We start from the raw sequence: 23,678 nt of genomic DNA, 5'->3' as shown, positions 1-23,678 counted from the left end.
TTTGTGGGTTTTAATTTTACTGTATGCCTAGAAGCTCAGTTAAGCCTCCGGAGGTTTCTTGTTTGGCCCTCAATAACAGCCACTGCTGTCAGAAATATGCCACCTCTTCTTATGCACCTTCAGAGTCCCCCCCCCCACCAGAACTCACTGGAACTCAGTTCCAGCATCTCTCAGGTCGGTGCTATTGCCATTAAAGAGTATGAGGGAGGTGTTCATGGTGAGTTCTGGCACCTCCTTTTCTAGAAAAATAGCACTGTGCACTGCCATAGCTTGGATTTGGATAAAGCCTCCTCAGTAGATCTACTTCATGTGTTGTATATGAGGAGTGGAAACAGAATTTCCCCTCTGACCTCAGGTGCTCCACCATGCAAAGTGAAAATGACTGTACTGTTGCAATGGTTGGCATTTGGCAGGTCTTGGTGCCTTAGAAAATACCAACCCTTGGCACTGTCTGGAGACAGGCATGTGGGTTCAGACACATACATTGCAACAGGCCCTGTCAGTGGCTTCTTCCTCAAAAGCTCTGATGCCCAGGCTCTTTTATTACACCATATAGACTTTTAGGAATTGTAGTAATATACATATACATATATATATATAGAGAGAGAGAGAGACAGAGAGAGAGAGCTACTTCAATATTACAGGCGGGGTTTACAAATTGCCCAACTATGTTGTGGCTCCATGTTTTGAAAGAGGCATATTGATGTGAAGGATGCCATAGTTCGTGGTATTCTGCAGAATGTAGATGAGGTGGCAGTAACGAGGGGTAGGAATAGGAGTCATACTCCCTTGACAACTTACGGTAACTATTGGATTTGAAATTACTGCTTCTCCTAACAACAAACTAGATAATATTTCGTTGACTTTTTTTGTTTTTGTTTTAATAGTACCATCATTTGTTTTAATAGTCCCATAGTTACCTCACCTCTTGAAGTAGTCACTTTGTAAAAGTATAAGTGAACCTGTACAACAAAATATTGCTGTGGTGAGGATGTGTTTCTGCATTCTGACTTCACCACTGGAAGGATGGCTGGGACCCTTGAAGGTGTCCAGAGTGGGAAAACTGTCCCAGCTAAGGAACCCCTGAAGACCAAGATCATGTTGGCTGTCAGTAGAGTCTATGGCCATGTAATGAGCTCTGACTGAGACTCAGGTCATGGCTTTGTTTGACTTAGATTCTTGCACTCCTTCTATCCATCATCTTGTTTTATTTATTTGGGGGGTGGGGTGGTATTCCCTCCCTTTTTTTGTACCGCAAAGCTCAGCAGTCACCTGAGCCTGCTGACAATTCTCTTTTGTGAGTAGGTGGTGCTGTTTTGGCTACATAAGGATAGGCGCTAACCCCGAGATGGCATATGTGCTGGAAAAAAATAATAGCTAAGGTCTTGTGGCTACCTAGAAGATAAGCAGATTTAGTGTCAAGCTTTTATGAGAAGCATGAAGTGTATCCTCAAGTTGGCAAATACATGTCCACATATGTGCACAAAGGGGGCAGGAAGTCAACAATAAACCCCCAAAGCCAGGAAATGTATTGGATAGTGGTGGGTCTGTAACATTTATGTACAGCTCAAATTCATGCAAGAACACATTCACAACACTTTGCTAATATTATCTTCTCCAAAGGTTCACAGAGGGCATTCCTAATCCTCAGGATGATGCCTCCTTCTGGAGCATGTAGGCAGGACCATTCCCAATTACTTCACCAAGGGGTAGGGTGACCTTGACTCGTAAACTGACTCTACCTAGTTAGCCATAATGTTGGGCCATATTGGTGATTCTAGGAGCCAAACGCCATAGCTCCAAGCCCTTTGAATAAGTGGTCACCTTTTCTCCTATTTTGCTCACATTTAGATAGCTTTTTTAGTGGCCATAACACCAGCCCACAGAGACTCGGGGCTGAGAGTGTTGTTAGTGGGCCCAAAATCATGTGTCTTCAACGTGAAAGATATAGGCCCGCAACCATATTTCTCCTTGGTTCCTAAAGAATTCCTTGATCTATAGATTCTAGATTTCTCTGCTGTTCTTTTGCCCCAAGCCTGTTCAACAGTGGAACAGACCCCCACAAGAGGTGGTGGACTCTTCTTCCTTAGGGGTTTCTAAGCAGAGGTTGGATGGCCATCTGTCATGGATGCTTTAGCTGAGATTCCTGCATTGCAGGGGTTGGACTAGATGACCCTTGGGTCCCCTCCAGCTCTAGGATTCTATGATTCTGTGATCCTGGGGAACAGAGCCAACACAAGCTAGAAGTATGTGGTGCACTATGGGTGTGGGTTGCACTGTGCTTCTATTTAGATTGCATGGAAGAGTATAAAGGTCAGAGGCTAGAGAAAGTAAGATGTCCAAATCCATATGGATTAAAGAACACATACTCTTAGCCCATAAGGTGTTAGTGAAATACCTACTAATGGGGTTATTGCTGCCCACTCTTTCTTGCAGGCAGCAGCTTCAGCAGCTTTTGAGGGTGATATCCCTATTCTCATTCAGTAAGTCAGTGTCTTATACTTAGTAGCCAATGGCTATTACAATATAAATCACTAAAACAAACAATCAGAAGAGAAAGTTAAAACATACTGTTGTGAGGCTTTTTTGGGTGGGTGGGTGCCAGACCCCCCTAATCCCTTGATCCAGCAAGTGTTAAAAGCTTATCAAGCCTTCTAATTCCTGAAATAGCCAAGGTAACTTCCTGGTGAGATGAGGTGGAATTAAGGTACTTGTTGCAAGATGGCAAATGGGTGGAGGGCCCTCCCTCTACAGAAAAAGCCGGAGTGGAGAACAGAGTTTGGCAGTGATGTGACCTAGAAGAAAAGCAGCAAGTTGGGGAGGGAGTCAGAGCAATTTTTGAAAGCAAGGTTTGATTTCTGTTTGAATCCAAGGCTGCACCTATGGAATAAACAAAACTCTTTTGGGGGTGATTTTGCTGTGAACACCTCCATCACAGGCTCAAGTTGCATAAGTGTGTAAATAGACCATATACAGGGAAACCTCTGTTTTCGAATGTAATCCATTCCGGAAGACCGTTTGACTTCCGAAAACAAAAAACTGAAAGCGGAAGCCTCAATACAATAGGGAAACTCAAAACGGAAGCCGTGAGGCATGTTCGGCTTCCAAAAATCATTCGAAAACCGAAGCAAGTACTTCTGGGTTTTTGATGTTTGAAAGCCGAAACGTGCGTCAACAGAGACATTTAACAACTTAGGTTCCACTGTATCCTAAAGACACCACAGTCTCCACTGGGCCTCGTTCCAAAAGGAAACACAAATCCTGGGTATGTGCCTAGAACCCCTGGAGTCTCACACCACTCAGAGACTGGGGTGGCATGCAACAATACATTATCAGAATTTCAAATTATTAAAGCTTATAATCAAAAAGTTCCTCAAATCATTTAGATGAAAAGAAGGACTCCTCTTAGGAGCTTACTGTATACTGTTTTAGGTCAAAAAAGCATCCTGTGATTTTTCTTGCTGCTAGCACATATAATGGGACCTTATAGGTAACAAAGCTGTCTGCATCAACCAGTAACTATCTAATTTTGAAATAATCTGATTAACCTTCCAGAAAATTCTGTATTGAATAAAGAAATATATCCCACCCTGTGGAATGCCCTCCCACCAGAGGTCAAAGAGAACAACAATTACCAGACCTTTAGAAGGCATCTCAAGGCAGCCCTGTTTAGGGAAGCTTTTAATGTTTGATGGATTTCTGTATTTTAATATTTTGTTGGAAGCCACCCAGAGTGGCTGGGGGAACCCGGCCAGATGGGTGGCGGGTAAATAAATTATTATTATTATTATTATTAGTAGTATTATTATTATTATTATTATTATTATTATTATTATTATCCCTAGCTATACAGGATATGCTGTGCAGTGTCTTTGTTCTGGCCTGATTTACACACACAAAGATGGTCATTGGTTGGCCTATTAAAGAATTTATCAGTCCAATATTCTGTGGGCATAAGTTGAAATGAAGCTGAGTAAACATGTCTAACGGGTGCAAAAATTAATTTCCTTAGATAAGCAGCCTTTTGTGGTTTGATTGAATTTTCATATACAAACTGCTGTACAAATCTAAAAATCAAATCAAATCATGAATCTTATCATAAGAAATGACCTGTGATGACATTACAGGTGAAACAGTTACAACATTGTTTATAGGTTTCTGTTCTGCAGGTCTAAAAACTACAGCTTTGATAGATTTTGATTTGGCGTTACTGTGAGTTTGTTTCCCAGTATAGAATCATGGATTTATTTATTTATTTTATTTGTATATCACCCTTCATCTATAGATCTCATTGTGGTTCACAACATAAAAATACAAAAACAAAACATAATAAAAACAAGAACGAAAATAAACCAATAAGAAAGCAAGAACTTTCCAACCCTGTTAACAGGGCTGCCTCCACCTAGGAGATCTTTGGTGCCTTTGAGAAGGGGCACATTATACACAATTCTCAAGTACAGGACCACAGGATTGCAGAGTTGGTAGGGATCATCTAGTCCAAAGTCCTGCAATGTCTACTCTGCTTTGTGCGCATTTAGAGAAAGCTTTTAGATTACTTCAGTTTTAAGTAATACACCAGGTTTCAGCCTAGATATGTATATTGTTGCATCTTTGGCATCTGTTCACATGTTTACTAAACATTACTAATAGAGTTTCTTGCTCTGCAGATGGAACACTTGGTCACTGAGTTCTGCAGAAGTTGTTGGGACAGTATGACTGGTCCTCAGGAAGCCTTGTTGTTGTTGTTGTTGTTGTTTAGTCGTTTAGTCGTGTCCGACTCTTCGTGACCCCATGGACCATAGCACGCCAGGCACTCCTGTCTTCCACTGCCTCCCGCAGTTTGGTCAAACTCATGTTCGTAGCTTCGAGAACACTGTCCAACCATCTCGTCTTCTGTCGCCCCCTTCTCCTAGTGCCCTCAATCTTTCCCAACATCAAGGTCTTTTCCAAGGATTCTTCTCTTCTCATGAGGTGGCCAAAGTATTGGAGCCTCAGCTTCACGATCTGTCCTTCCAGTGAGCACTCAGGGCTGATTTCCTTAAGAATGGAAAGATTTGATCTTCTTGCAGTCCATGGGATTCTCAAGAGTCTCCTCCAGCACCATAATTCAAAAGCATCAATTCTTCGGCGATCAGACTTCTTTATGGTCCAGCTCTCACTTCCATACATCACTACTGGGAAAACCATAGCTTTAACTATACGGACCTTTGTAGGCAAGGTGATGTCTCTGCTTTTTAAGATGCTGTCTAGGTTTGTCATTGCTTTTCTCCCAAGAAGCAGGCGTCTTTTAATTTCGTGACTGCTCTCACCATCTGCAGTGATCAAGGAGCCCAAGAAAGTAAAATCTCTCACTGCCTCCATTTCTTCCCCTTCTATTTGCCAGGAGGTGATGGGACCAGTGGCCATGATCTTGGTTTTTTTGATGTTGAGCTTCAGACCATATTTTGCGCTCTCCTCTTTCACCCTCATTAAAAGGTTCTTTAATTCCTCCTCACTTTCTGCCATCAAGGTTGTGTCATCTGCATATCTGAGGTTGTTGATATTTCTTCCGGCAATCTTAATTCCGGCTTGGGATTCATCTAGTCCAGCCTTTCGCATGATGAATTCTGCATATAAGTTAAATAAGCAGGGAGACAATATACAACCTTGTCGTACTCCTTTCCCAATTTTGAACCAATCAGTTGTTCCATATCCAGTTCTAACTGTAGCTTCTTGTCCCACATAGAGATTTCTCAGGAGACAGATGAGGTGATCAGGCACTCCCATTTCTTTAAGAACTTGCCATAGTTTGCTGTGGTCGACACAGTCAAAGGCTTTTGCATAGTCAATGAAGCAGAAGTAGACGTTTTTCTGGAACTCTCTAGCTTTCTCCATAATCCAGCGCATGTTTGCTATTTGGTCTCTGGTTCCTCTGCCCCTTCGAAATCCAGCTTGCACTTCTGGGAGTTCTGTGTCCACATACTGCCTAAGCCTGCCTTGTAGAATTTTAAGCATAACCTTGCTAGCGTGTGAAATGAGGGCAATTGTGCGGAAGTTGGAGCATTCTTTGGCACTGCCCTTCTTTGGAATTGGGATGTAGACTGATCTTCTCCAATCCTCTGGCCACTGCTGAGTTTTCCAAACTTGCTGGCATATTGGGTGTAGCACCTTAACAGCATCATCTTTTAAAATTTTAAATAGTTCAGCTGGAATATCATCACTTCCACTGGCCTTGTTATTAGCAATGCTTTCTAAGGCCCATTTGACTTCACTCTCCAAGATGTCTGGCTCAAGGTCAGCAACCACACTACCTGAGGTGTACGAGACCTCCATATCTTTCTGGTATAATTCCTCTGTGTATTCTTGCCACCTCTTCTTGATGTCTTCTGCTTCTGTTAGGTCCTTACCACTTTTGTCCTTTATTATGGTAATCTTTGTACGAAATGTTCCTTTCATATCTCCAATTTTCTTGAACAGATCTCTGGTTTTCCCCATTCTATTGTTTTCCTCTATTTCTTTGCATTGCTCATTTAAGAAGACCCTCTTGTCTCTCCTTGCTATTTTTTGGAAATCTGCATTCAGTTTCCTGTATCTTTCCCTATCTCCCTTGCATTTTTGCTTGCCTCCTCTCCTCCGCTATTTGTAAGGCCTCGTTGGACAGCCATTTTGCTTTCTTGCATTTCCTTTTCCTTGGGATGGTTTTCGTTGCTGCCTCCTGTATAATGTTACGAGCCTCCATCCATAGTTCTTCAGGCATTCTGTCCACCAAATCTAAATCCTTAAACCTGTTCCTCACTTCCACTGTGTATTCATAAGGGATTTGATTTAGATTGTATCTTACTGGCCCAGTGGTTTTTCCTACTTTCTTCAGTTTAAGCTGGAATTTTGCTATAAGAAGCTGATGATCTGAGTTACAGTCAGCTCCAGGTCTTGTTTTTGCTGACTGTATAGAGCTTCTCCATCTTTGGCTGCAGAGAATATAATCAATCTGATTCCGATGCTGCCCATTTGGTGATATCCATGTGTAGAGTCGTCTCTTGTGTTGTTGGAAAAGAGTGTTTGTGATGACCAGCTTGTTCTCTTGACAGAACTCTATTAGCCTTTGCCCTGCTTCATTTTGAACTCCAAGGCCAAACTTGCCAGTTGTTCCTTTTATCTCTTGATTCCCTACTTTAGCATTCCAATCCCCTGTAATGAGAAGAACATCCTTCTTTGGTGTCATTTCTAGAAGGTGTTGTAAGTCTTCATAGAACTGGTCAATTTCACTTTCTTCAGCACCGGTAGTTGGTGCATAAACTTGGATTACTGTGATGTTAAAACGTCTGCCTTGGATTCGTATCGAGATCATTCTGTCATTTTTGAGATTGCATCCCATTACAGCTTTTGCCACTCTTTTGTTGACTATAAGGGCCACTCCATTTCTTTTACGGGATTCTTGCCCACAGTAGTAGATATGATAGTCACCCGATAGTCAGGAAGCCTAGTCTAGGAGTATTACTGCTCTGTGGGATCAGAATTATTCATGCATTCAGGGAGCCTCTGAAGAAAATTGAAATGTTTTTGCCATGAATTTCTGTTCTCTGAGTCACCTGCCTAGGTGCTCCAGAGAGCGATGCCATTCTGATATGGACAACCATGGTTACCCCATTTCATGATCTTTTGGCCCCACTAGTTTCAGTTTCTCTCCTCTGTACCTGTGTGTATGTCTGCTGGGCTTTAAATTGCCAATGTATTTACTAGTCTTTTAGGTTGTTATAAAACTCTGTTTTGTTTGTGCTTTTCTAAGTGAGCCCTCACATTTCTTTACGTACATAGCTTTCAGATGTAGCTCAAGGCAAATTTTTATCTCCTATGCCTTTTCAGCTACACCATAAATTGCATTGGTCTTGCAAAAGCTTATCTTTGCTATTTTTTATGAGCCAAGAAAATACAAAAGTGGTAGCATTTGCTTCTCTGATTTTTACAGTGGAGCATTGCAATTTTCTTTGATACAGCATAGAGAATGTTCCCAGATATGTAAAATTTCCTGTTGATGTGGCTTTTACACGTACTATTCAATAGTATAAGTGCGATGTAAATTCAGTTACATCTGAGTAAATGTCTGCAGGAATACATTCCACATTAGAATTTTACAAAACCACAAAGGCACACATCAGCTGAGCTGAAAGCTATCTGAGCAGCTTGGGTGATCTTATAAATGGCTCTTGTAATGGTTTAAAATTCATTAGTGGTCTGTATTATAACGTAGTGCATGTGCACAATTTGAGTCCATTTCAGTAGCGATTGCAAGTGCATATCAGAAGAAAAACGCATCATGCTGCCTGGAGTTTAGATATGAGTATTGCTCAGCAATTGAGCAATGCCATGTTTCTTCACAGGTCTTAAAACAGGATTTTCCTTTCCTTAACCTTTTTTGTAGTCTTAAGAATGTAAAGCAATCTCTGGTTTTATTAGAGTAAAGGCTGATAAGATACTTTTATCTTTTTGGGGGACATTCCATTGACTTGGATGTGTGCTAAATAGTTGGAGATCTAAGTGCCTCTATCTCTGGTACTTAAGGACATATTTGCATTTCTAATCTTGAGTAGCAGACCTATGAAAGTTCACTTATAGGTCAGTGGTGTTATGGCAGATGTGTTCAGAAGCAGCAGTGGCTGCTCAGTGTGCAGCTGCACTTCTCTGCATTCCTTGTGCAATTCTGTGCTGCTTTATATAGAGGGTCACTTGCCTAGCTGCACCTTTATCTCTTATTACTACAATGCACTTTTATATGGGGCTGTCCTTAAAAACAGTCTGGAAACAGTTGTTGCATAGCTTCTTGCCCAGTGACAGCATTTGCATTTATGGATGAGAGAAGAATTCACTTCAGTTCACATTTAAAGGAGAATATGCGTAATTCACACTTTCTAAAATGCTATGCCAGGCATCCTCAAACTTTGGCCCTCCAGATGTTTTGGACTACAATGCCCATCTTCCCCGACCACTGGTCCTCTTAGCTAGGGATCATGGAAGTTGTAGGCCAAAACATCTGGAGGGCTGCAGTTTGGGGGTGCCTGTGCTATGCAAACCAAAACACACTTCTCTGAATTTTGCAGTACAGTTCTCCACACAAATAAGTTAAAAAATGCACACACTAAGGTAAACTGTGCATAAAAATGCATACGTTGGTGAAAATAACAGAAAAATTGCATTATATTACTGAAATTTGCTTTGCAGAATTTTGTATATTAGTCAAAACTGCATACAAAAATGTATATATTAGGAGAATTTGCACTACAATGGCAATGAATTTTCATGATAACTTTATTAAAAACAATGACACAAGCATATGGAAAACTGAAGATTGGAAATATGAGAAACTGTGAAACCAAAATCGAAAGATTCACCCATCCCTGTTTGCATGCCATGGTAAGCCATGGTGAATAGAGTTAGCTCCCTTTTTACTCCTCCCCAGTGTGGGTGGGAGCAGCAAACCACAACCCGAGACTCAGCATTATGTCGGAACCAGGGGTGATGGTTTGCTTTGCTCCATGCAAAACATAATATAAAGCCAAGCAAAGTTTGTTTTGGGCTTACCAGCCATGGTTTGAGCAAAACAAACCATGACAATTCAGACATAAGCTAACCCAGGAATCACAACTGATTTATTCTACTTTGTTTTTCACCTACAGTTTTACAAGGAGGATCAGTCTCCCCATTCCAAGCTAAACAATTAACTGTGGTTTGCCATTATGTGCAGACTGTGCCAGAGAATTTCCAGACTTAAGCCAAGGTGTTATTTTAGTACCTTTAAAGGCTTTCATAGCTTGTATCTCAGGAGGGGCTGAGCTGCTTTGCATATCTCAGAAACACATCTACTTTCTCCTTTTCCCCTACCTGTCATCAGTAAGAGCTCTGCTCCAGATACAGTCTTTGGGAGAGGGTAACACCAGTGCTGGAAAGTTAAAGGGCTTTTCTGATAGTCTCAAGGCTTGGCAAAGTTGTCTGAAATAAGTCTATTGCTGTGATTACCCATCAACCTTTTGTTTAAAAAAGGGGAAAGTGCATGGTCTTTTGTTTGTAGATACCTTGGAGACTGAGATAAGAGTAGTGGGTGGAATCTCTTCTGTTTTGTCTGCTTTTTAATGTCCTAGTAAGTGGCTTTTGTACATTCTTTTGCCTCTTGATATTTTACTGCTATTGGTTGGGTATTGTGGGCTTTGAACTGTTGCCAATTCTCTTTCACCTGTGTAGGTGAGGCCACTCTTGCCAGTCTTTCTATTAAGAGAAATAGAGAGCGTGCTCTCAGAATGACCACCCCACCTGCTCTTTTTCTCTCCCTTCTGTCTTTAAAGGGGGACTGTGGCTCTTTAAATCTGAGAGATAGAGACAGACAGACAGATGAGAATGAATATGAATATGTAGCTGCTGTGGCAATGTTTCTCATTAAAAGTCAAGGTTTAAGTAGAGACAATTTAGAGAAAGTGGTTTCGTCTTCCAGAACATGGGTTGTGGGAAGGAGATAAGAGGAGTTTCAGGCACCATAATTGTGTTTGGATGATGTCTTCTGCAAAATTATTTTGTCTTGCAATACACATGTGAGCAATAGGGAAGCCTTGGAAAGTAAGTGGGAACTCTAGTATAGGGGAAGTGGAAGGCTTCCAACCTTTTGTATGCGGAAAGCAAGCTGGCCATAAAGTTTATACGTGAAGCTTAGATTAGGTCAGAGCTTTCAAAACTTTTCTTGTTGGTGACACACTGTTTTTAGACATGCATCATTTCGTGACACAGAAATTCAGTTTTACTAGCAAACTGGAGGTTAAACTAACCTTTTCCCACCCCAGCAGGAGCGTAGGGAGAATTTGTGTGACAGACCTAGACACTGCAGCTGACACATGTGTCGCGACACACGGTTTGGAAAGCTCTGGATTTGGTGGTTCACTTGGCTGTGAGTGTGGTGATCCTAGAAGTGTGTAGAGTTCAAGCAGATCTACTGTCTTTTCCTCTCTAGGTAATGCTATATGCAAACCTGTCCTAATAGTTTACTTGTCAAGGTAAAATATATATAAAACCTAAAGCAGAAAATCTAAGGGAGAGGACACACCCAGCACAGCAATAGGCAGGAAATTTCTTAACCTTCTAGTCTGTTTCCCTGTTGCAATCCCTTGTAGCAGACAGAGAGGAAACCTGTCTTGGATTTAAGAAACTGCAAATGAAGTTCATTTTGATTGCACCACACACAGTTTCACTCAAGCTTGGTATTCCCCCACCCCTTGTAATCAGCTTCTTATAAATTGTTTGCCACCAAGGAGAATTAATTATTTTATTCAGTTCTTCTTGGCAACCAGTTAAAATATGTTATACTTGGTAAATTCTGCAAAGAGAAAAGGACTAGACAAAGGCAACTATAATTTGCTCCCTGTGTGAATTAAAAAACCCTGGACTGTCACTTCAGCAAAGTTATTTCAAGAGTGCAGCAGATACAGAAACTTATTATGCACTTTTATTTTATACCTTCAAGAGCTAACGTCATGTGGTAAAAAGGTAAAGGTAAAGGGACCCCTGACGATTAGGTCCAGTCACGGACGACACTGGGGTTGTGGCGCTCATCTCGCTTTACTGGACGAGGGAGCCGGCGTACAGCTTCTGGGTCATGTGGCCAGCATGACTAAGCCACTTCTGGCGAACCAGAGCAGCACATGGAAATGCCATTTACCCTCCTGCCGGAGTGGTACCTATTTATCTACTTGCACTTCGTGCTTTCGAACTGCTAGGTTGCCAGGAGCAGGGACCAAGCAATGGGAGCTCACCCCGTTGCGGGGATTCGAACCACCGACCTTCTGATCGGCAACCAAAGGGATTTATTTTCAAGTAAGTAAATCATCATATAAATTTGTTAGGGATTACAGATTTGCTCTCATAGTAGTCAGTAACTCATTTTAAATGTGCTTATGGTAGTTTAATTTGTTTGTGAGGGTACTGCTATAGTGAACACACATTGGCCAGAACTGGTTTTGGATTCCAGATTTGGTCTCCTTACTGTAGGAAAGTTCTCCACAAGATCTATTAGAATTAGTTCATCTCAAAAATACGCATTACTTTGATGAATATATTAACTTTCTTCATCAATTTTAGACAAGACAGGTCATGTTATGAATGCATGTTTGGACTGTGTCATCTGCTTACATTAATATAATTACAAAATACAGCAGTAAGTATTTTCATTTTTCAGTTTTATTTCATGACAGTTGAGAGTTCCTCCACCAAATGGTTAAAAGAGAAAGGGTATTTAAAATATGAGGTGTATGTGATTACAGTCGTACCTTGGATGCTGAGCAGAATCCGTTCCGGAAGTCTGTTTGACTTCCAAAACATTCAACTTCCAAGGCGCGGCTTCCCATTGGCTGCAGGAGCTTCCTGCAGCCAATCGGAAGCTGTGGAAGCCCCACCAGACATTTGGCTTCCAAAAGAAGGTTTGCAAACTGGAACACTCACTTCTGGGTTTGCAGCATTTAGGAGCCAAAACATTCAACTGCTAAGGCGTTTGTCAACCAAGGTACAGCTGTACAACTCTGAAGACAAGTGGTCTTGCTAGATGGCCAGTTAGAGAAAACTGGAAAAGAACTGACCAAGCGTTGCCTGCAATATTCGCATGCACCTTTAAAAAGGCCTTTACTATGCTAACATGTGCAGGTGCTCTATAGGCACACCAAGTTTAAGTGTATTCCTGAATACCTTTTGTAATTACTTAACCATTTCCTTCTCCAGAGGAAATTTATCCATCCCATATTAACTGTGATTATGCATTACATCAACACCTACATTAACCCCAGTTAAGGTAAGGCAAACCAGGGTACATGTTTAACAAGGTTCTGAAAACACAACTTAAACAGGAATGTTGTTGTTGTAACAACAACAACAACAACAACAACAACAACAAATTATTATTTATACTCCGCCCATCTGGCTGGGTTTCTGCAGCCACTCTGGGCGGCTTCCAACTGAATATTAAAAACAGTTGTTGTTGTTGTTAAAGTCCAAAATGCATAAGTCTATTTAAGAACATAGGAAACTGCCTTATGCTGAGTCAGGCCACTTGTCCATCATGCTCAGTATTGTCCACCACGACTGGGAGCAGCTCTTGAGGGTTTCAGGCTGGAACCTAGGATGTTCATGCAAGGCATATGCTCTACCACGGAGCTACAGCCTTTCCCCCAGTTAAGGTGAGAGTGACTGTTGGCAGAGAGCATATAATCCTCTATCTTGGTTCTGATCTCTTAATCACAGTGAAGAGAGAGCCAACATTATCTTTATACCACCCCTAAAAACAGTTTGTTCGTTAAAGTTTTTTTAAAAAACAGGATCATGACTATTTAAATTCTGATGAAGGATTATACAGTGTGTATGTATGTGTGTGTGTGTGCATATATATAGAGAGAGGGGGGGTAAAAGGGCCCCTGACCATCAGATCCAGTCGTGTCCGACTCTGGGGTTGCGGCGCTCATCTCGCTCTATAGGCCGAGGGGACAGCTTCCGGGTCATGTGGCCAGCATGACAAAGCTGCTTCTGGCGAACCAGAGCAGCACACGGAAACGGCATTTACCTTCCCGCCGGAGCGGTACCTATTTATCTACTTGCACTTTGATGTGCTTTCGAACTGCTAGGTGGGCAGGAGCTGGGACCGAGCAACGGGAGCTCACCCTGTTGCAGGGATTCGAACCGCCGACCTTCTGATCAGCAAGCCCCGAGACACTGGTTTAACCCACAGCGCCACCTGGGTCCATGTATATGTATGTGTGTGTGTGTGTCTGTGTGTGTGTGCAAGTAGTTTCTGCTTGTATGAATAGAGCATTTACTTCTGTCTGAAAGCTTTTACAGTATACTAGCAAACAGTGTCTTGTACTCCATTTGTTGGACCAAATAAAAGGTGCATTCAGGATGTAGATGAAGTCCTATATTTTTGCCAATGACACGAAGGCTGATCAGAATTTTAATTTTAAAGGAAGGAAATGGTTTTGGCAGATACCCACAGTCCAAAGCAGACCTTCTGTTAATGCATTACTGTGCTCTTGAACTTTGCCTTCTGATCCAGGTTATTGCTTGTGCCTAGAAATAGCAACTGCCACATTTTCCTATTAGGATCTTTGACAGTATACAAAATACCTAGTTTGTAGGGTATGACCTCAAATCTTGACTCCAAATCACTTGATAGTTTATCTCTAAAACTGAATTAAAGGCAGCTTGTTTTTACATTAGTAAAAACAGAAGCTTTCAACTTTCCTATCCTCAGGGAACTCTTTCCATATTGATTTGCCTGCCAAGGAACTCACTTTTTTAAACAGGAAACTTGTGAATTACAGAGGTCTTCAGGTATTTTTAAAGGAAAGAAATTGTTTTGGCAAATACCCATAGACCAGAGCAGTCCTTCTGTTAGTTAATTAGTCAATAATAATAATAATAATAATAATAATAATAATAATAATAATAATAATAATAATAATAATGTGGACTTTTCCTGTGGTTCTGCTCTGCAGGGATAGATCGGTAATCATGGACAAGTTGTATTTCAAGAAACTTCTCCAAAATGATTTATCTTCTCAGCAAGGAACTTCTCCATGAGATGCCAGGGTTTCTAAGAACACAGTTTGATTCATACTATAACTTGCTGGTCTTCCCTAATACAGTATGCCTTTTCAAATTAAATTCATCCAAGAGGTTTTCTATATCAAGATGTGACCTCATTACTGCTTACTGTTCTCTGTAAATCTTTGATAAAAAAATTAAACATCATGGGAAGACAAGAATACAGACTGCAAGAACTATTGTCTACACCAGTGTTTCATATCCACAAATAGGAGATAAATTCCTAGGAAATCTACCAGAACAGTTACAATAAGCTACAATAAGTCACAGTAATGCAGCAGTTTTTCAATATTAAAAACTGGCTTTGCTGTGACCCCATTATCTCTCACAGATAATGCCACAGATAGTATTATTTGTTCTCTCTATCAATAATGCCTGCTTGTTCATTTATCACAGAAACATACTTCTAAATCAGCAGCCCTAAAATTAGTCACACTTATTGTGCTTTCATTCTCCCCCTTCCCCTCATGCCACCAAACAAATTATATAATTGTCAAAAAAAAATCCTATTCCTTTTCATGGTGTAATAAAGAATCTTACCTTTGCTTTGTTTTCAGAAGGTAGTAAGGCATTTATTGGGCCAGAGTAATCCTATTATGATTTTAGAATGCACCTGGATTACTTTGGCTGCCTCTTTTTTTTCTATACTCCATATCGCAAGATGTGAATTATTGGTTAGCCCATTGTTTGCATGGCACGTCACTTTAGAAATTGATATGACATGGTGGCTCAGTAGGTCTTCAGGTTTTCAGACAGGGGTCTTTCCAAGCCCTGCCTGGATATGTTGGGGAATTGGGCTATGAAAACATGAACCCAGCTCAGCTCATGGGGTACAATGTACACATGATTTACCTTCCCTTAAAAGCATTCAGCTATTTGCTCAAATACCAGGGGTGAGTTTTGAAGTTGCTTCTTATGTTTTGTGTGAAAAATGTGTTTTATAAATTCATGGGTACAGATCAAAATATCACAGCCTAAAATAAATTCTGGAACTGCTTTCTGAAAACTTGTAATTGAAAACTTACAAAATAACATTTCATGCATTTCAAGCTGTATAATTTGAATTTACTTTGATGTAAAATTGATTTCCCCTCCTAGCCTGGATGATAGTGCCAGTAATCACTCACTGTCTTGGTAGATGTTGTTTTTCATACCCCATTAAAATGCCTGAAAAGACCCAGTACTTAAATGATCAAGGGCCAGTAGCTTTAGAAATAGATGATATAATGAGTCCTTTGTTAAGAACAGAGAAGCATTCAGTCTCTGCTCCTTCAAATTATTACAGTAGAAATTCACTACTGTTTTCCGTTTTACTGTCAGATTGAATCACTTTTTGATAAACATATATCTGGGTATGGGGTGGGGTGGGGGAGCTGGTTGAGACTGGGCCCCGGTGCTGATCTTTGTAAAATGTCAAATTGTTCATATTTCAATTGATATAACTTTTCTAGGAAAAAAAGTATTTTAACCAGATTTGTAACTAGATTATTAGCTGCATTATTACTTCCATTATTGAACATACACATGGCCTAAAAGCTTTGTTTTCAGTTTGTTTTCAGTTGTTTATATACACTCTAAACATGTGAAACAATTTTGTAATTTGAAACCATCAAAAATGTGGAAGTTGTTGGGACATACTAGATACAGCTTTTAATGGAACAAAAGCTTTTATTGAGGAGCTTTTTCCAGTGATTTTTTAAATCTGCAGATGTCATTATTTTATGCTACAACTCTTATTTAAAGTTTAATAAGCTGCAATTTCATGGACATTCTTTTACATATAATCAGGTGAATATACACATGCACATTAAGATTCTGTTTGACCGTCTAACTCAGGGGCTCCAAACTACGGCCCGGGGGCCGGATGCGGCCCAATTGGCCTCCTAATCCGGCCCGCGACGACCCCCGCCGCTCGCCACTGCCCGCTCTTACGGCGCGCAGCGCTCTTCCAGGTCGGAAAAAAGCGCTGAAAATCCTTTGTGCGCATGCTTATGGGCCTCTCCCGACCCAGAAGAGGTCATTTCTGGTGCACGTCCGGGTCGGGGGAGGCCCATACGCATGCGCACACACGATTTCCGGCGCTTTTTCCGACCTGGAAGCACCTGGAAACTCCCCCGCCCTCCAGCCCGCCGCGCGATTGGCGCGGTGGGAACCGGCCCAAAGCCCGGTAAGTCTGGGGACCCCTGGTCTAACTGAGTTTGCGTATCACAATAAACCATGATTTAGCAAGATGTGCATGAACTACAGGGAACCTTTGGTTTGCATGCTTCCCTCCTCCTGTTTTCCCCCAAGACCTGGAGAATTTTTGAAAGCTGTTACTTTTGGTTTAGCATAATCCGTGCAATTGAAGTCATGTCCCTATAACAATTGCAACTGGATTTCTGGTTCCTTGTTTAAACATTGCCTATGTGCATATTTGTTGCTAAAAATGTTTGAGTAGTATCTTTAAAGTATATTGCCTAGTGCAAATCCTGTCAAAAAATTTTTACCGCAAGTGCTCAGGAGGTCCTGGGTTGAATCCAAGAAGGACATTACAGTTGTGTAATAGAATGTTCTCTCCCTTTCCATCCTGTGTGTCCCTTGCACTCACCCAAATTTACTCTAGAGAGTTGGGAGAACCCCGGCCTACAGCATATTGGGGAAGGAGTGGGAGTAGACTTGCCATTGCACAAGCAGAAGTCATTCCTCGTGCACAGTTACAGTACTTCGTTGACTACAACAAGTATCCCCATTTAATTTTAACCATATAGGCCCTGGTCTTACCCACACATATTTCTTTTTATAAAAATCATGTGGGTGCAAGCCTACCTTCTTCTTTACCAGTGCAGCAGTAGAACCTGTGTAAACTTGGGAGCCTTTGTCAGCAGCCGTAGCTCTAATGCTATATCCTCCCCATTTCTGGTTGTGGATTTTGCAAGTGCTTCTTCGACCAACCACAAAATCTTCAGCTCTGAATGGGGAAGCACCAGCAGTAAATCTATCTATAGCCACAGATTCCTTTGTTTGCATTGGATTTGCTAGGACTTGGCTCTTTGTGCTGGTATGTGGTAGCAAGAGAGGAGGTATATGTGGTAATACAAGACTTTTGTGTACTGCGTCCATAACAAATATGGAGCCCACAAAGTTTTGACGTCAATAGCAAATCCCCACAATGGCATTTCCAGATGTTATGCCATGCTCTGTATGATTTTAGTGTTTACTAGTTCATGCAAGAAGAGTTTAATGAAATTGCAATATCAGTTTACTACAAAAAGAGTGGTAATTGTTTTAAATGCCTTGGAAATGTGCAAGGATGGTTACAATTAGTTTCCGTTCATTTGCGAATCCTACAACAACAATGTTAGATTTACATGTAAAATGCATTAAAATTGCTTGGATTTCAGAGCAAAGAATATTTTTAATGAAGTTGCTTGTTTCGTGTTGAACATATTGCATTTTTTTTGCATGAATTGTCTAATACAGGGGTCCCCAAACTACGGCCCCCGGGCCGGATGCGGCCCAATCGGCCTCCCAATCCGGCCCGCGACAACCCCCGCTGCCCGCTGCTGCCGCCCGCTCTTACGGCGCGCGGCGACGATCTTAAAAATCGCCCAAAAATCGCCAAAAATCCTTTGTGCGCATGCGTATGGGCCTCTCCCGACCCAGAAGAGGTCATTTCCGATGCACTTCCAGGTCGGGGGAGGCCCATGCGCACAAGCGATTTTCAGCGGTTTTTTCCCGACCGTGTGCGTGTGCGCATGCGCACGGGCGCGCACTCCCCCGCCCTCCGGTCTAATAACATCTCAAAGACTTTTGCTCCATTTTAATATTTTTCCTTTATCCATGCTCTCTTTAATTTATGGGATTAAGGTGTTGAACTGTAAATATTCTGATTCATTGGGGTTTCTCCCCCATCATCTAAATACTTGAGTCAAATAGGTTACTTAAAATGTAGAATCAGCAGAAGACATCAAGAAGAGGTGGCAAGAATACACAGAGGAATTGTACCAGAAAGATATGGAGGTCTCGTACACCCCAGGTAGTGTGGTTGCTGACCTTGAGCCAGACATCTTGGAGAGTGAAGTCAAATGGGCCTTAGAAAGCACTGCTAATAACAAGGCCAGTGGAAGTGATGATATTCCAGCACGACAGATGGTTGGACAGTGTTCTCGAAGCTACGAACATGAGTTTGACCAAACTGCGGGAGGCAGTGCAAGACAGGAGTGCCTGGCGTGCTATGGTCTATGGGGTCACGAAGAGTTGGAAACGACTAAACAACAACTACAACAAAATGTAGAATTCCATGCTTCTTACAAAACTGATTATTATTATTATTATTATTATTATTATTATTATTATTATTTGAGTGTGAAAACAAAACAGTCCAGGTGATATTCAGAATTTGTGAAATGTTTAGTTTCTGGAAAGATATGATTACATAAATAAATGGACTGCACAGGCACTTAAGCGAAGTCCCCTCACCCCCCAACTTCCTATTAATATCAATTGCTGCCTTCTAGTTTAGATGGTTCTGAGAGATTTGGGTGGGATGGGGCTGAGTATTCCTAGATTTTCTAGCTGTAGCAAATCACTCAAATTTGCCCTCTAGCACAGTCTGCTTCCTGGGTGCAGAACAGAAAGAAAGAATGTTAAATAAAAGAGAGAACATATTTAATTTCTTCATGTAATTTAAAAAAATAAATATTGAATCTTGTTCATAGAATCAGAAAGCTTTGATATCTAATAATCCCTAATACATCAGGTTAACAATGTCATATGTGATTGAAGTCGAAGGGGAGAATAAGATGGACTTTGTTATTTAAGTAATATATCAATTTGAGCGATTATGCAATTGTTCCAACACAGCATAGTGGTTCAGATGTAATTCAAAACCATGGCCTGGTGGTTGTGAACAAGGAGTTAAGGCCTTGGAGTCATTCAGCCTTGCATTCAGCCCTGCCTAGTGTGACCCTTGTTTCCAATCCTGATTTGCAGGGCAATGTCAAACCTAGGACAAAATGGCAAATTGCATACATTTTGCTTCAAAACATGCCTGGAGGCAGGGAATCAGTGCATGGCTCAAAATGTTGCAATAGTGTATTCACAAATGTAGAAGGGGAGCCACTTGAGAAACACCAAGCATTGTGTTTCCAAACTAATCAAAAGCAAAAGCTTCCTTTCCTTTTTCTTATCTTGTGAGTATTAAGAGCAAAAGGCAGGGAGTTGATGAAGGTTTTGATTTATAGGCACATTCTAACATACAGGATATTAACTAGTATCTCACACCACTAAAAAGGTTAGGCCCCTGTCAGGGGGACTCCCTACAGGGAGCCTCCCCCCATGATCCTGACCAGCACTTCGCCCAGCGACAGCACTAGCAGCGGGTCAGGGGGAAGCGGAATGGAGGAAGGAACCAACAAGTGGAGGGGGGGCGGCTCAGGGAGAAGTCGGGTCCCAGGCACTGCCCCAGGCAGCCAGGGGAAGTAGGGGCACCACTCCTTCCGGCGCCCAAATTGAGGCACGCGCCCAAACGCAGGGTGAAAGGGCGACGTTTTGGGGTGCCCAGGTTATTATGTTGGCCCCGAAGCCGATGGGCGCCATTGCTGGGTTCTGAGAGTGACTAGGAGGTCATGTTTTTTGCTATCTCTGCACTCTAAATAGTATGCACAATAAAACCTTTAAAGACACAACAGACTGGAGCGTCTTTACTCGGGAGTAGCCGCAACAACTCCCTGACAGCCCCTTATGATCTTTTGGTTGGTGGCACTTCTGTTTCCTGATTTTGTTTTGTCTTTTTGGACAGGAAGTCTGTACAATTAAAGAATGCTAAAAACACTGTGATCTGAGAAATAATACCTCCTTCAGCCCAAGTAAATTATGCCCAAGTAAGAAGGATTATGTGGGTTGGTTGTGGTGTGAGCTCTTAGCACATTGTTTTAAAGTCTTACATTTTGCATGTGATTGCATATAAATAAACAATTTATTTTTAATTATTGCTGTGATCATTTTTAATGGAAAGATGGAGTATAAATATGTTAACTAATGAATAGATGTACATGAAATATGTGACCAGAGTACAAGAGGCACAGGTTTGCAGATGTTTTACATGGTGCTGCCTGTGACATATATGGACCATCTTGGAAGAAGTGTTGTTGTTGTTTAGTCGTTTAGTCGTGTCTGACTCTTCGTGACCCCATGGACCATAGCACGCCAAGCACTCCTGTCTTGCACTGCCTCCTGCAGTTTGGTCAAACTCATGTTCGTAGCTTCAAGAACACTGTCCAACCATCTTGTCCTCTGTCGTCCCCTTCTCCTAGTGCCCTCAATCTTTCCCAACATCAGGGTCTTTTACAAGGATTCTTCTCTTCTCATGAGGTGGCCAAAGTATTGGAGCCTCAGCTTCACGATCTGTCCTTCCAGGGAGCACTCAGGGCTGATTTCCTTAAGAATGGATAGGTTTGATCTTCTTGCAGTCCATGGGACTCTCAACAGTCTCCTCCAGCACCATAATTCAAAAGCATCAATTCTTCGGTGATCAGCCTTCTTTATGGTCCAGCTCTCACTTCCATACATCACTACTGGGAAAACCATAGCTTTAACTATACGGTCCTTTGTCGGCAAGGTGATGTCTCTGCTTTTTAAGATGCTTGGAAGAAGTATTCCCTCCTATTTGAGAATGAGGGTAGAATCCCTTTGTTAATATGGTGCCTATCATCTGCAGCTTGTAGAACTTGTGTTAAAAATTAAAATGCTTGACTAACTGGGCAATGGAAAGGGGTTATTATTATTATTTAATTGATTACAAGTTGCAGGTCCAGTTTTTAAGTTGATTTTAGCCTCATCACTTGCTTTTTAGAGTGTGTTCATGGAACGCAGCACTGAGCCTACCACAGCAAACCAACGATAACACCAATGCTGTTTTTCATATTTTCACATAATAGCATTGAATGAAATAGTCAAAAGCCTCAGATTTGACCAAGGATTATTAATGCTCTTATTCCTGTAAACAGATCAGTGCTTGATGCAAGTTATGTGCAAAGCTATGTGTATTTAAAATCTTATTCTGCTAGGGTAGTCCACATCTTGCATTAATAAAAACTGGATGTTATTACTTAAATATATTGTGTGAAATGTATACAATGACCTGGTTTGCACATAATACTAAGACAAACATTGGCTTTGTGCAAACCATGGCACAGCTCTTTCCCCTGCTGTACTACCCAGGACTAAGCCATGGGTTGGCTTAGCATGTTGTCTGAACCCAGGCACATGGTTTGTCAGATAAACTTTTACAGCTCATAATCTGGAGGAGCCAAACCATGGGTTTTATGGTGCATTGTCAGCCTGAGGTCTAGAAATTTCCTTATGAGATTACATCAGGCATTGGCCATGCACTTTCAGACTACTCTTGGTTACTGCAACGGTAAATAAGGACTAAGTATTTGAGGATTATAAATTCATTGCCTGCCTAGAGTTGTAAAATCTTGCAAAAACAACCTGGTCATGAGCCAGGATAGTAATCGCCAAAGGAGGAGGAGGAGGATGTTGTATGGTAAACAGGACATATAACTGCATAGAAGCTTGGTGAGGGACCTTTTCAAAACTAAAAAATGTTGACATGCTACCTTCTCTGGCCGAGTCAACAGGTAGACAGAGGGGGAGATTTAATTCAGGTTTAAGACTCAGGCTTTATGTGCACAGATGTAGGTTTCTCAATTCTTCTCAGAGGAAAGTATGCTGAATGTGTCTTTGTCAGCTTAATTCCTGCTTAGACACATTGAGCAAGCATCTTTACTCACTCTCTATTATTTCCCCTCACCAGTGCTCTTTTTCTTTAAAAAAATGTTTAGGAGTACTCTAATTTTCCTACTCATATTGAAATACTGCCCCTTAATGAGGCCAAACCTAGATTCACAAAATGTTTAGGGGCATGCATACCCCTGCGTCCCTCCAGAAAAAACACCGCCCCTCACATCCTAGACTTGTTTTCCCACTTGTTGCCTTTACTTACTTGGATAACTTTTTTCCATAGTTACAATTCATCTCTTTTTCAATGAAGTTTGCAGATTTTCATCTGCTCCCCATGTTTGCCTTATTAGAAAATATTTAAAGGAGAAAACACTACATTTTGACAACAAACTTGAATTATTTAGTATGTCACTGAAATATATCTGAAGTAAACAAATAGTATAAATGGGGACAGTGTAGCCTCAACATATAATTTCATGTAGTTGCAGAAATGAAAACTAAACTGGCCTGATTCTTTTCATATGCACATGCATATGTGGACAGGTATGTAGGTGTAGGAAAGGAGATGTGAAAAGCAGAGCTTCTGCGCTGGCATTGAATCTGAACTGTTAAGCAGCTAAGTCACAGCTGCTTAACATATGCCCCCTGGTTGAACTCATTTTATTGCCTGACACTTGATATCAGACATCTCTCAATGCAAGAAAAGGTTATTGGAATGGAATACTTTTCATTGCTAGCAATTGTTGGATGACATATACTTGTGCAGCTTCAATACAGTAATATGGAAAGCTGAGGAAGAAAGTGTGTCTGCATGTGGGAGTGCACAAAGCCACTCAACAAGCTAACTAAAGGCACCGTGTTTTGTGTTCTTGGAGTTAGTGGTTTTCTGTGTATTGCTTCTTGAGTTTCAGTGCATGTCTGCTCATGTGTTTGGCTTTCATTGGGAAAAAATACATATAGAACTACAAAACTTTATATGCTTGGCCAGTGAGAACTCCATTTGTGCAGAGGTTATGCTATCTTTTGCCTTTTCTACAAGCTTTTAGGGTCACTAGTGTGATTTGTGAAGATGAGCTTGATTACCAATGCAATCTGTTATGTAGGCTAAAGCTTTTCATTGTTTGAATAAGAAGATCCCCTAACTCCAACAGATATATCAGGATTTTAGCTTGTTGTGCTGCTCCTAAAAGGTAAAGGTAAAGGGACCCCTGACCATTAGGTCCAGTCGTGACCGACTCTGGGGTTGCGCGCTCATCTCGCATTTTTGGCCGAGGGAGCCGGCATATAGTTTCCAGGTCATGTGGCCAGCATGACAAATCCGCTTCTGGCAAACCAGAGCAGCACACGGA

At 41.4% G+C, this 23,678-nt stretch overlaps 2 protein-coding genes across 10 annotated transcripts in view; one reads left to right on the top strand and one right to left on the bottom strand.

Annotated features, from left to right (window-relative positions):
* CHLSN (cholesin) overlaps positions 1-23,678 on the top strand; it is a 133,771-nt gene that overhangs the window by 69,993 nt on the left and 40,100 nt on the right. The window lies entirely within an intron of this gene.
* The window catches only part of GPR146 (G protein-coupled receptor 146), a 48,105-nt gene that overhangs the window by 19,544 nt on the left and 4,883 nt on the right, over positions 1-23,678 (bottom strand). The window contains exon 1 of one of the 3 annotated variants that reach the window (XM_088656618.1): positions 2,572-2,594. The exons of the other annotated variants lie outside the window; for them this stretch is intronic. The gene's annotated coding sequence lies outside the window, so the exon portion shown is untranslated. Of the gene's footprint in view, positions 1-2,571; positions 2,595-23,678 lie in introns of those variants that run through there. 3 annotated transcript variants of the gene reach the window in all.

Source organism: Zootoca vivipara, chromosome 13 (assembly GCF_965207765.1).
Source record: "Zootoca vivipara chromosome 13, rZooViv2.hap1.1, whole genome shotgun sequence".
Lineage (NCBI taxonomy): Eukaryota > Metazoa > Chordata > Lepidosauria > Squamata > Lacertidae > Zootoca > Zootoca vivipara.
This window is presented reverse-complemented; position numbering and strand designations above follow the sequence as displayed.